Consider the following 14,407-nt stretch of genomic DNA (forward strand, 5'->3'; position numbering starts at 1 on the left):
TATTATTATTATTATTATTATTATTATTATTACTATTGTTGTTGTTGTTATTGTTGTTTTATAATTGTTGTTTATAATTTGTACAATTAACCTCCCTGTGGTTCGACCCCGGTCTTGCCGGGTTATTTATTACTTCGACACTCCTGCACTTGGGAGAAGACATCAATCTTTTAGTCGTGTCAAGTTTTTGGCGCCGTTGCCGGGGAGGTAAGTTCTTGTATAAATTATAGTATTTATTTTATTTTCTCTTTTCACTTTTCTTGTATATAACTTTGTTTCTTTTCTTTTGTTTCTTTTTATTTTGTTTTCTTCCTCCTTCTTTTGCTTTGTTGTTCTTCTTTTTATTTTATTCCTACACGTGCATGAGAGTGTGGTCACGTACATCAAGTGGTAGACTTTGTAGGGTATCCTCATCATTTTCAGAAAATATGGCCGAAGAAGATAATCAATCACTTCATAATGAGAATAATGAGAATAACCGTGCTAGAACACTTAGAGACCACATGAATCCCACAAGAACAAGTGCACCATCATGCATAGTTTTTCCTCCTGATGCATCTCATTTTAATTTTAAACCAGGTATTATTCAACTTTTACCTTCTTTTCATGGTTTGGAATTGGAAAATCCATACTTGCATTTAAGGGAATTTGAGGAGGTCTGCAACACATATAATAATTTAAATTGTAGCATGAACACCATCAGATTAAAGCTTTTTCCTTTTTCATTAAAAGATAAAGCTAAAACATGGCTACAAAATTTAAGACCAGGATCCATTCGTGCTTGGGATGAAATGCAACAACAATTTTTAAAGAAGTTTTTTCCATCTCATAGAACAAACTCTTTCAAGAGACAAATCACCACTTTCACTCAAAAACCAGGAGAAACATTTTACAAATGTTGGGATAGGTATCGAGACTTGCTTAGTACTTGCCCTCATCATGGTTTTGAAACATGGAGATTGGTTTCACATTTCTATGAAGGGTTAACACCTAAAGATAGGCAAATGGTTGAATTGATGTGCAATAGAACTTTTGAAGATAAAGACCCTGATGAAGTAATGGAGTACTTGGACTTGTTAGCTGAAAATGCTTAAAATTGGGACACTGCGGGTACATATGAGGCACCGAGTAAAACTCCACCTCATACATCTAAAGGAGGTATGTACAACCTTAGGGAAGATCATGACCTTCAAGCCAAGTATGCATCTTTAGCTAGAAAAGTCGAGGCACTAGAATTGAAAAAGAGTGGTCAATTAAAATCTGTTGAAAACATTATGTGTCAAATCTGTGAAACAAATGAACACTTGACCAACGATTGTCCAACCTTGCCTTCTTTTAAGGAATGTCTCCATGAACAAGCCCATGCTTTAAACAGTTTTCAAAGGGCCAACCACAACCCATACTCCCAAACATACAACCCTGGTTGGAGGAATCACCCAAATTTCAGTTGGAAGAGTGAGAACAACAATGCACAAACTTCACAACCACCATTTCAAGCACACCACAATTTCCAAAATTCTCATGGATATGCACCTCCTTATGCTCCACCTCCTAGAAGAAATCTTGAGGAAACATTGCATGCATTCATTGAAAAGCAAGAGACAATCAATACTCAACTTGCTCAAAACATGATAGATTTTAAAGACACTCTTGCTAAATTAACATCTGCTCTTAGTTTCTAAGAGAAAGGTAAGTTTTCATCTCAAACACAACAAAATCCCAAGGGGCAATACAATGCAAATGCAAGTAGTTTCAGAAGCCAACACATGGATCAAGTCAAATTAGTCACTACTCTGCGCAGTGGTAAGGTTATTGAAAAACCCTCTCTTGAACCTTATGAGAAAGATGATGAGTCAATCTCTGAGGGTAAGGAAGGGGTTGAATCTGGAAATTGCAAAGAAACGACTGATTCACCGCCAGCACTTCCATTTCCTCAAGCCATGATCAAACAAAGGAAAGTTAATCACAACTCTGAAATTTTTGAAATTTTCAAACAGGTAAGGATCAATATACCTTTGTTGGATGCTATTAAACAGGTTCCTTCCTATGCTAATTTTTTGAAAGATCTATGCACTGTGAAGAGGAAACTGAATGTGAAAAAGAAAGCCTTTCTAGCCGAACAAGTAAGTGCTATTCTTCAAAACAATAATGCTTTGAAATATAAAGACCCTGGTTGTCCTACAATTTCTTGCTTTATTGGAGAGTATAAAATTGAAAGAGCCTTACTTGATCTTGAAGCTAGTGTGAATTTACTTCCATATTCAGTTTTTCAGAGTCTCAATCTAGGTGAGTTAAAACCAACTTCTATATCTCTTTTACTTGCCGATAGATCTGTAAAAGTGCCTAGAGGAATAATTGAAGATGTGTTAGTACAAGTCGATAAATTCATTTATCCTGTGGATTTTATTGTCTTGGATACAGAACCTGTTGAAGCATGTAATTCATTTCCTGTTATTTTAGGACGTCCATTTCTTGCAACTTCTAATGCATTGATTAATTGTAGGAATGGACTGATGAAGCTATCATTTGGAAACATGACATTGGAGATGAATATTTTCAACATTTGCAAGCAACCTGGAGATGATAATGATTTACAAGAAGTAGATCATATTGACGAATTAGTTTATGATCAACTTGAATCTACTTTAAGTAAAAATGAGTTGGATGAATCTGAAGATTTGCAAATGATTTATTCTAAGGAAGAAATCATGGATGAAACAATCACCGAAAATGTTGATGTGAATCTTTTGTCAACAACGACAATAGATTCGACATCTGACATCACACCAATCGATGATTACTTTCCTAACGAATCCTTACTTTCTTTTAGTTCAATGCCTTGGTATGATAAAAATATCAATTTTCTTACTTTAGGAGATTTGTCAGCTGATTGGAGTACCCAAGAAAAAGAAAAGTTTTTGAATGAAGCGAAGAATTTTTATTATGATGACCCTAACTTATTCAAATATTGTCCTGATCAAATATTTCAAAGATTCATTCCCGACAATGAGGTAAGTAGTGTCATTAAACTTTGTCATTCTGAAGCATGTGGAAGTTGTTTCTCGTCAAAAAAGACAATTGCAAAAATATTTCAAAATGGATTTTATTGGCCCACCATGTTTAAAGACACGCATGCATTCTGCAAAACTTGTGCAAATTGTCAAAAAGTTGATACTGGTCAAAAAGTTTTGTTTTATAATTCTCAATTCTATGCATTCCCTAAAAAGATAAGATTAAGATGGAGCAATCCTTATGGGGCCTTTGATATTGAGAATTCAATGAATGACAATGATTTTAAGGAAAATAAACATCGTTTGAAAGCTTACTATGATAAGATTCCTAGTGAAAATGAATCAACTGGTTGGAATGATCTTGTAGATAAAGGTTGATTATGTTGTTTTTCTTATATTTTTTTTGTGTTTCTTTTTGAGTGATTTTTGATAGTTTCTCTCACCCCGGTCAAATGGCGGATAACGGTACTCCGTGACTTAAGTCGGTTCTTTCAGTTTCCCATAATTACTGATATTTGTGTATATATTTGTGCAATTCTTTGAATCTCTCTTCCAATTCTCATTTGAAAATGGACACTAATCTTGAAAAATTGAAAAAGTATTTTCCCGCTCTGCCTCAGAATGTGATTACAAAAATTTACCGTGCTAGATGTGCAAGATTGAGATTGTTAATGAATCATGGAATTCCTGAAGATATTCGCTGGTTGATTGAAGCAAAGGTCTGATTATCAGGTGAGTCCTCTAAGTTCTTTATTTCACACATGCTTGGAACAGGTAAAATCACTTTTGCAAAGAAGCGTCGTGCAAAACGACTAGAAGTCTGTCATCGATGTGCTAGATGAACTTGTAATACACAATGTCGTTCTTTAGGAATGGTATCTATAAACCGTGAAGATAAAATACAATTCATTAAGGATGGCCTGAGTAAGGAGTCTTTAGATAATCTTCTATTGACTCTTGAGACGCATCCTAGTGGATATGTGCATCGTGCAATTCATGATTTATGGCCACTATTTCACAAAAAACATGATCGACTTAGTCTTGGGAATCTGACTAAAAAAGACCCTGTTTGCCAGTTTTTAAGAAAACTGGATGGGAAGCCTATCCCCGACCCATAGAGGGCGTTTAAGCCGTTCTTGGACGTAAAACAAAGGGAAGATGTGAGCCACAATCACAACTACCTGTACATACACATGCTTGGTTTTATTATTGTGTTTTGTTGTTTCTTATATTTGTTTCAGTGTGTTTCAGGTTTGTCAGTGTTCGTTATTTCAGGTGATATCTTCTATACTCTATCTTTCTACCTTAGAACATTGAGGACAATGTCTCGTTTTGGTTGGGGGGAGAGGGTAGTAGTTGATAAAAAAAAAATTGTTTTTCATTTCATAAAGCATGTGCATAATTGTTGTTACTAGGAAGTGTGTAGAAATGGCAAGTTCCTCAAGTCATCAAATAAGAAATATTTGTGTTTTTGGTGGATCTAGTCCTGGGAAAGAAAAGGAGTTTTTAGAATCAGCAAATCATCTTGGTCTGGTGCTAGCTGAGAGAAAGATTCATTTAGTGTATGGGGGAGGCAGTCTTGGGTTAATGGGAGGTGTGTCAATAGCTGCATTTTTAAGAGGTAGTCAAGTTTTAGGAATCGTCCCTGAAGCTTTGGCATAAGGGGACATCATTGGAAAAATAATTGGAGAGGAACTTCAGGTCTCCACAATGTCAGCTCGAATGAATGCAATGTTTAACCATGCTGATGCTTTCATTGCTTTACCAAGTGGTCTAGGCACATTGGAAGAGATCTTTCATATTTCCTCTTGGGCTCAATTGCACATTCACCATAAACCCATTGGTTTGTTAAATGTTAATGGTTATTATGATAAGTTATTGTCTTTTCTTGATCATGCTGTGGAACAGGAATTTCTAACATCTTTTGCATGACAAATCATAATCTCTGCTGCTACTGCTGAACAATTGATTGACCAACTACAATCTTTCATTCCTGTGATTGATCCTTCCATGAGTCGCATAAATTGGTCATCTACGGGAAGCCGTAAAAAGCTTAGATTGGATTTGAGCCTTCATTTGTGAATTTTTGTGTATTTTGGTTTTATTATTGTGTTTTGTTATTTCTTATTTTTGTTTCAGTGTGTTTCAGGTTTTGTCAGTGTTCGTTATTTCAAGTGATATCTTCTATACTCTATCTTTCTACCTTAGAACATTGAGGACAATGTCTCGTTTTGGTTGGCGGGAGAGGGTAGTAGTTGATAAAAAAAAAATTGTTTTTCATTTCATAAAGCATGTGCATAATTGTTGTTACTAGGATGGCAGAGTAAAGGAGTTCTTTTCTTAAAGTGACTCTTGAGACGCATCTTAGTAACCATTCTTAACAAGGTCTATTATAATACTTCCTGAAATATTCAGGTTTACAAACTCTCGTATTATTACCACTTAATTCTGCTCATATACTTATTTAACATGTATTCTTAAACCTTAATTTACACACACACACTTTAACATATGATTGTGGGTTGCATATTGGATTATTACATTGTTTATGTTCTTTTGTTAAAGGTAACAACTAAGGGAAAGGGAATGTATATAATTTAAAAAAAAAGAAAAAAAGAAAAGAAAAAAAAATGATGATAATAAAAATGTAGATAAGTTTGGTTTTGTAGCCTCCCTAACCTAAGCAATTAAGCCCGAAGGGGTGTTTTAACACCTAATACCCTAAAGTCAACTGACTTGGGAGCTATTGGCCCAACGCTTGTTATATGGGTTGAGGAGAAAAGCTTAAGGGAATCAAACATTGCACTATCTACATATCAGTATCTGCGACCCGAGTTACTAAGCTCGTAGGGGTGTCTGAACACCTAATGCCCTAAGACCAACTGGTCTGGGAGTCATTAGCTGAAAGCTCGTTATATGGGTTAAAGATGCATGATGTTTTTAAATTATATGTATATAGATTTAAAAAAAAATAAAAAAATGAAAAAAAGACAAAAATAGTAATCCCAACCCAAGGAAGTTAACCTTAAACATTAGAATAAAAATTTTGTTTTCTTCCAAGAAAAGCCCCATAATTATGTGTTGATACATTGAGCACAAAAGAAAGGTTTATTAATATCTTGTTAAGAGGTATTGAGCAGATATATAAATTTAATGAGAATTTGTTTATCTAGATAGATTAATGGAAGTTAAATGATGAATACCTTGCTTTGTGAAATTTGCAAATTGTTGTAACGCTTTGATTACTAGGGACTAGTAATAAGCTGGTTGAGGGGTGTGATTAGTACTTAAAAGTGCATTTTTATCATGGTTTTATATCATCATTTTGCACTTGAAGTATCAATAACTCCTTAACTAAAATATATTTTATAATAATGTATCTAATAATATAAGATACCTATAATTTATGATAAATGTCTATTTTTAATGCAGGCCTATCACATAAATGAAAGGATTGATTGATGACTTGAAGAACTTAAATTTCAAGGATAAAGACATGGTCAAACTTAGAGAAGAGATGTCGGTGCAATCCAAACAAGAACATTGTTCGGTAATTGGGTCATATCTGGAGCTACAGATCTCAGATTTAGGTCCAATTTATATGGATGGAAAGGTAAGACATAGGCCTACAACTTTCATATGGAGCCCAAGATCTAAAAAGGCCATTATCAAGTCCAAATTGTAGCAACAACAAAGAAGCCCGAATCTGTCTTCCAGCCCGAGCACTGTTCGGTATTTTGGCCATATCTGGAGTTCTAGAAGTCCAAATGAGCTGAATGTTTTACACAAGAAAGCTGAGACAATTGCCTACAACTTTCATGTTACAACTGGCTCCAAATTTTGACGTTATCAATGACGTTTTGGGCAGACAAAAGAAGATAAGGATTGTCACCAAGTCAAAAGTTGGTCACCCACTTATCAATTAGTCATCAAATCAATAGTTCCCATTTTTGGCCTATAAAAGGAGGCATTTGCCATGCATTTAGGCATCTTGATTTCCAGATCAAGATCATGCTCTTCCTTTCTCTCTTTGTATTTTTTATGCTTTGTTTTCATTAATATTAAGTTTATGCCTTTCATTTCCTTTCCTTTACTTAGTTAACTTTTATGTTCTTATTTTGTTTATCTATTTTGCTTTCTTTCATTATGTCTAGCTAAGTTAATTATGTCAAGGTGAAAAAGTTACACTAATGGTGTGAGAATAAGTATAATGTAAACTTAATATGGACTTTAATGTTTGATACTAACATGTTTTATATTTGTTATCTTGTTCACTCTTTAATACTTTGCTTGTTAAATGACTAATCTTGATTTATGTTGTATAACACTTGGTACAACAAATGCTTGGCACTTTCATAGCCCATAATGTATGGTATAACCGACACCTGAGCTATGAAAGGAACTTGATTTATTGTTAACATAAGTTATAATCATGAATGCTTGACGAGATTTACAAGTATTAGCATTAATTGAATAAGATGACTAATGTAATCATGTTAACAATATATAATCTGGGAGTGTCGAAGTAATAAATAACCCGGCAAGACCGGGGTCGAACCACAGGGAGGTTATTTGTACAAATTATAAATAACAATAATACAACAACAACAACAATAACAATAACAACAACAACAACAACAACAACAACAACAATAATAATAATAATAATAATAATAATAGTAGTAGTAGTAATATTAGTAATAATAGTAGTAGTAATAATAATAAAGAAAGAGAAGAAGAAGAAGATGATGATGATGAGAACTTGGAGATCAAATATTAATGTAAGGATTAAGCAATAATAATAACAAATGTCAAGGTTAGAGGTTCCACTAATGGTATATCAAACAAGTATAGTATAAACTCTTATTATTGAATTGGAAACCACACACAAAAGGAGGTTCCAATCAGATTATATATTGTTAACATGATTACATTAGTCATCTTATTTAATTAATGCTAATACTTGTAAATCTCGTCAAGCATTCATGATTATAACTTATGTTAACAACAAATCAAGTTCCTTTCATAGCTCAGGTGTCGGTTATACCATACATTATGGGCTATGAAAGTACCAAGCATTTGTTGTACCAAGTATTATACAACATAAATCAAGATTAGTCATTTAACAAGCAAAGTATTAAAGAGTGAACAAGATAACAAATATAAAACATGTTAGTATCAAACATTAAAGTCCATATTAAGTTTACATTATACTTATTCTTACACCATTAGTGTAACCTTTTCACCTTGACATAACTAACTTAGCTAGACATAATGAAAGAAAGCAAAATAGATAAACAAAATAAGAACATGAAAGTTAACTAAGTAAAGAAAAGGAAATGAAAGGCATAAACTTAATATTAATGAAAGCAAAGCATAAACATTACAAAAAATACAAAGAGACAAAGGAAGAGCATGATCTTGATCTGGAAACCAAGATGCCTAAATGCATGGAAAATGCCTCCTTTTATAGGCCAAAATTGGGAACTATTGATATGATGACTAATTGATAAGTGGGTGGCCAACTTTTGACTTGGTGACAATCCTTATCTTCTCTTGTCTGCCCAAAACGTCATTGATAACGTCAAAACTGGAGCCAGTTGCAAACATGAAAGTTGTAGGCAATTGTCTCAGCTTTCTTGTGTAAAAAATTCAGCTCATTTGGACTTCTAGAACTCCAGATATGGCCAAAATACCGAACAGTGCTCGGGCTGGAAGACAGATTCGGGCTTCTTTGTTGTTGCTATAATTTGGACTTGATAATGGCCTTTTTAGATCTTGGGCTCCATATGAAAGTTGTAGGCCTATGTCTTATCTTTCCATCCATATAAATTGGACCTAAATCTGAGATATATAGCTCTAGATATGACCTAATTACCGAACAATGTTCCGCTTTGGATTGCACCGACATCTCTTTTCTATGTTTGGCCATCTCTTTATCCTTGCAATTTAAGTTCTTCAAGTCATCAATCAATCCTTTTATTTATGCGATAAGCCTGCATTAAAAATAGACATTTACCACAAATTAAAGGTATCTTATATTATTAGATATATTATTATAAAACATGCTTTGGTTAAGAAGTTATTGATACTTCAAGTGCAAAATGATGATATAAAACCATGATAAAAATGCACTTTTAAGTACTAATCACACCCCCCAACCAGCTTATTACTAGTCCCTAGTAATCCAAACGTTAAATAGAAAAACAATTTGCAAATTCCACAAAGAAAGGTATTCATCATTTAACTTCCATTAATCTATCCAGATAAACAAACTCTCATTAAATTTATATATCTGCTCAATACCTCTTAACAAGATATTAATAAACCTTTCTTTTGTGCTCAATGTATCAACACATAATTATAGGGCTTTTCTTGGAAGAAAACAAAATTTTTGTTCTAATGTTTAAGGTTAACTTCCTTGGGCTGGGATTATTATTTTTGTCTTTTTTTTTTCTTTTTTTTTCTTTTTTTTTTAAATATACATATAATTTAAAAACATCATGCATCTTTAACCCACGTAACGAGCTTTCAGCTAATGACTCCCAAACCAGTTGGTCTTAGGGCATTAGGTGTTAAGACACCCCTAGGAGCTTAGTAACTCGGGTCGCAGATACTGATATGTAGATAGTGCAATGTTTGATTTCCTTAAGCTTTTCTCCTCAACCCATGTAACAAGCGTTGGGCCAATAGCTCCCAAGTCAGTTGACTTTAGGGTATTAGGTGTTAAAACACCCCTTCGGACTTAATTTCTTAGGTTGGGGAGGCTACGAAACCAAACTTATCTACATTTTTATTATCATCATTTTTTCTTTTCTTTTTTTCTTTTCTTTTTCATGTTTTTTTTTCTCTTAATTATATACAATCCCTTTTCCTTAGTTGTTACCTTTAACAAAAGAAGATAAATAATGTAATAATCCAATATGCAACCCACAATCATATGTTAAAGTGTGTGTGTGTAAATTAAGGTTTAAAAATACATGTTAAATAAGTATATGAGCAGACTTAAGTGGTAACAATACGAGAGTTTGTAAACCTGAATATTTCAGGAAATATTATAATAGACCTTGTTAAGAATGATTACTAAGATGCGTCTCAAGAGTCACTTTAACAAAAGAACTCTTTTACTCTGCCATCCTAGTAACAACAATTATGCACATGCTTTATGAAATGAAAAACAATTTTTTTTTTTATCAACTACTACCCTCTCCCCCCAACCAAAACGAGACATTGTCCTCAATGTTCTAAGGTAGAAAGATAGAGTATAAAAGATATCACCTGAAATAACGAACACTGACAAAACCTGAAACACACTGAAACAAAAATAAGAAATAACAAAACATAATAATAAAACCAAAAGACACAAAAATTCACAAATGAAGGCTCAAATCCAATCTAAGCTTTTTACGGCTTCCCGTAGATGACCAATTTATGCGACTCATGGAAGGATCAATCACAGGAATGAAAGATTGTAGTTGGTCAATCAATTGTTCAGCAGTAGTAGCAGAGATTATGATTTGTCGTGTAGAAGATGTTAGAAATTCTTGTTCCACAGCATGATCAAGAACAGACAACAACTTATCATAATAACCATTAACATTTAACAAACCTATGGGTTTATGGTGAATGTGTAATTGAGCCCAAGAGGAAATATGAAAGATCTCTTCCAATGTGCCTAGACCACCTGGTAAAGCAATGAAGGCATCAGCATGATTAAACATTGCATTCATTCGAGCCGACATTATGGAAACCTGAAGTTCCTCTCCAATTGTTTTTCCAATGATGTCCCCTTGTGCCAAAGCTTCAGGGACGACCCCCAAAACTTGACTACCTCCTAAAAATGCAGCTATTGACACACCTCCCATTAACCCAAGACTGCCTCCCCCATATACTAAATGAATCTTTCTCTCAGCTAGCACCTGACCAAGATGATTTGCTGATTCTAAAAACTCCTTTTCTTTCCCAGGACTAGATCCACCGAAAACACAAATATTTCTTATTTGATGACTTGAGGAACTTGCCATTTCTACACACTTCTGTATTTGTTGAATGTATGGGTTGAGTAGAAATGAAAGGAAGGAAAAGAGGGTTTTATAGATGAGAAATTAGAAAAGCAATCATAACATCTATATGTAGGCCAGCTGGAGTCTCACACTCTCTCTCTCTCTCTTTTTATTTATTTATTTATTTACTTTTGAAAAAAAAAAAACATGTGTATGTACTAGTTGTGATTGTGGCTCACATCTTCCCTTGGTTTTACGTCCAAGAACGGCTTAAACGCCCTCTATGGGTCGGGGATAGGCTTCCCATCCAGTTTTCTTAAAAACTGGCAAACAGGGTCTTTTTTAGTCAGATTCCCAAGACTAAGTCGATCATGTTCTTTATGAAATAGTGGCCATAAATCATGAATTGCACGATGCACATCTCCACTAGGATGCGTCTCAAGAGTCAATAGAAGATTATCTAAAGACTCCTTACTCAGGCCATCCTTAATGAATTGTATTTTATCTTCACGGTTTATAGATACCATTCCTAAAGAACGACATTGTGTATTACAAGTCCATCTAGCACATCGATGACAGACATCCAGTCGTTTTGCACGACGCTTCTTTGCAAAAGTGCTTTTACCTGTTCCAAGCATGTGTGAAATGAAGAAGTTAGAGGACTCACCTGCTAATCGGACCTTTGCTTCAATCAACCAGCGAATATGTTCAGGAATTCCATGATTCATTAACAACCTCAATCTTGCACATCTAGCACGGTAAATTTTTGTAATCGCATTCTGAGGCAGAGCGGGAAAATACTTTTTCAATTTTTCAAGATTAGTGTCCATTTTCAAATGAGAATTGGAAGAGAGATTCAAAGAATTGCACAAATATATACACAAATATCAGTAATTGTGGGAAACTGAAAGAATCGACTTAAATCACGGAGTACCGTTATCCGCCATTTGACCGGGGTGAGAGAAACTAGCAAAAATCACTCAAAAAGAAACATAAAAAAAAAAGAAAATGTGGGAAAAACAAAATAATCAACCTTTATCTACAAGATCATTCAAATCAGCTGATTCATTTTCACTAGGAAAATTATCAAAGTAAGCTTTCAAACGATGTCTATTTTCCTTAAAATCATTGTCATTCATTGAATTCTCAATATCACAGGCCCCATAAGGATTGGTCCATCTTAATCTTAGCTCTTTAGGGAGTGCATAGAGTTGAGAATCATAAAACAAAAATTTTTGACCAGTGTCAATTTTTTTACAATTTTCACAAGTTTTACAGAATGCATGTGTGTCCTTGAACATGGTGGGCCAATAAAATCCATTTTGAAAGATTTTTGCAGCAGTCTTTTTTGACGAGAAATAACTTCCACATGCTTCAGAATGACAAAGTTTAATGACACTACTTACCTCATTGTCGGGAATGAATCTTTGAAATATTTGATCAGGACAATATTTGAATAAGTTAGGATCATCACAATAAAAGCTCTTCACTTCGTTCAAAAACTTTTCTTTGTCTTGGGTACTCCAATCAGCTAGCAAATCTCCTAAAGCAAGAAAATTAATATTTTTATCATACCAAGGCATTGAACTAAGAGAAAGTAAGGATTTGTTAGGAAAGTAATCATCGATTGGTGTGATGTCAGATGTCGAATCTGTTGTCACTGTTGACAAAAGATTCGCATCAACATTTTCGGTGCTTGTTTCATTCGTGATTTCTTCCTAGGATTTGTTAGGAAAGTAATCATTTATCATACCAAGGCATTGAACTAAGAGAAAGTAAGGATTTGTTAGGAAAGTAATCATCGATTGGTGTGATGTCAGATGTCGAATCTGTTGTCACTGTTGACAAAAGATTCGCATCAACATTTTCGGTGCTTGTTTCATTCGTGATTTCTTCCTCAGAATAAACCATTTGCAAATCTTCAGTTTCATCCAATTCATTTTTACTTAAAGTAGATTCAAGTTGATCATAAACTAATTCATCAATATGATCTACTTCTTGTAAATCATTATCATCTCCAGGTTGCTTGCAAATGTTGAAAATATTCATCTCCAATGTCATGTTTCCAAATGATAGCTTCATCAGTCCATTCCTACAATTAATCAATGCGTTAGAGGTTGCAAGAAACGGACGTCCTAAAATAACAGGAAATGAATGACATGCTTCAACAAGTTCTGTGTCCAAGACAATAAAATCCACAGGATAAATGAATTTATCGACTTGTTCTAACACGTCTTCAATTATTCCTCTAGGCACTTTTACAGATCTATCGGCAAGTAAAAGAGATATAGAAGTTGGTTTTAACTCACCTAGATTGAGACTCTGAAAAACTGAATATAGAAGTAAATTCACACTAGCACCAAGATCAAGTAAGGCTCTTTCAATTTTATGCTCTCCAATAAAGCAAGAAATTATAGGACAACCAGGGTCTTTATATTTCAAAGCATTATTGTTTTGAAGAATAGCACTTACTTGTTCGGCTAGAAAGGCTTTCTTTTTCACATTCAGTTTCCTCTTCACAGTGCATAGATCTTTCAAAAATTTAGCATAGGAAGGAACCTATTTAATAGCATCTAGCAAAGGTATATTGATCCTTACCTGTTTGAAAATTTCAAAAATTTCAGAGTTGTGATTGACTTTCCTTTGTTTGGTCATGGCATGAGGAAATGGAAGTGCTGGTGGTGAATCAGTCATTTCTTTGCAATTTTCAGATTCATCCCCTTCCTTACCCTCAGAGATTGATTCATCATCTTTCTCATAAGGTTCAAGAGAGGGTTTTTCAATAACCTTACCACTGCGCAGAGTAGTGACTGATTTGACTTGATCCATGTGTTGGCTTCCGGAACTACTTGCATTTGCATTGTATTGCCCTTTGGGATTTTGCATAAGGTTCACGAGAGGGTTTTTCAATAACCTTACCACTGCGCAGAGTAGTGACTGATTTGACTTGATCCATGTGTTGGCTTCCGGAACTACTTGCATTTGCATTGTATTGCCCCTTGGGATTTTGTTGTGTTTGAGATGGAAACTTACCTTTCTCTTGGAAACTAAGAGCAGATGTTAATTTAGCAAGAGTATCTTTAAAATCTGTCATGTTTTGAACAAGTTGAGTATTAATTGTCTCTTGCTTTTCAATGAATGCATGCAATGTTTCCTCAAGATTTCTTCTAGGAGGTGGAGCATAAGGAGGTGCATATCCATGAGAATTTTGGAAATTATGGTGTGCTTGAAACGGTGGTTGTGAAGTTTGTGCATTGTTGTTCTCACTCTTCCAACTGAAATTTGGGTGATTCCTCCAACCAGGGTTGTATGTTTGGGAGTATGGGTTATGGTTGGCCCTTTGAAAACTGTTTAAAGCATTGGGCTAGAAGACAGATTCAGGCTTCTTTGTTG

Source organism: Populus euphratica, unplaced genomic scaffold, assembly GCF_000495115.2.
Source record: "Populus euphratica unplaced genomic scaffold, PopEup_1.0 scaffold433.1, whole genome shotgun sequence".
NCBI classification, from domain to species: domain Eukaryota; kingdom Viridiplantae; phylum Streptophyta; class Magnoliopsida; order Malpighiales; family Salicaceae; genus Populus; species Populus euphratica.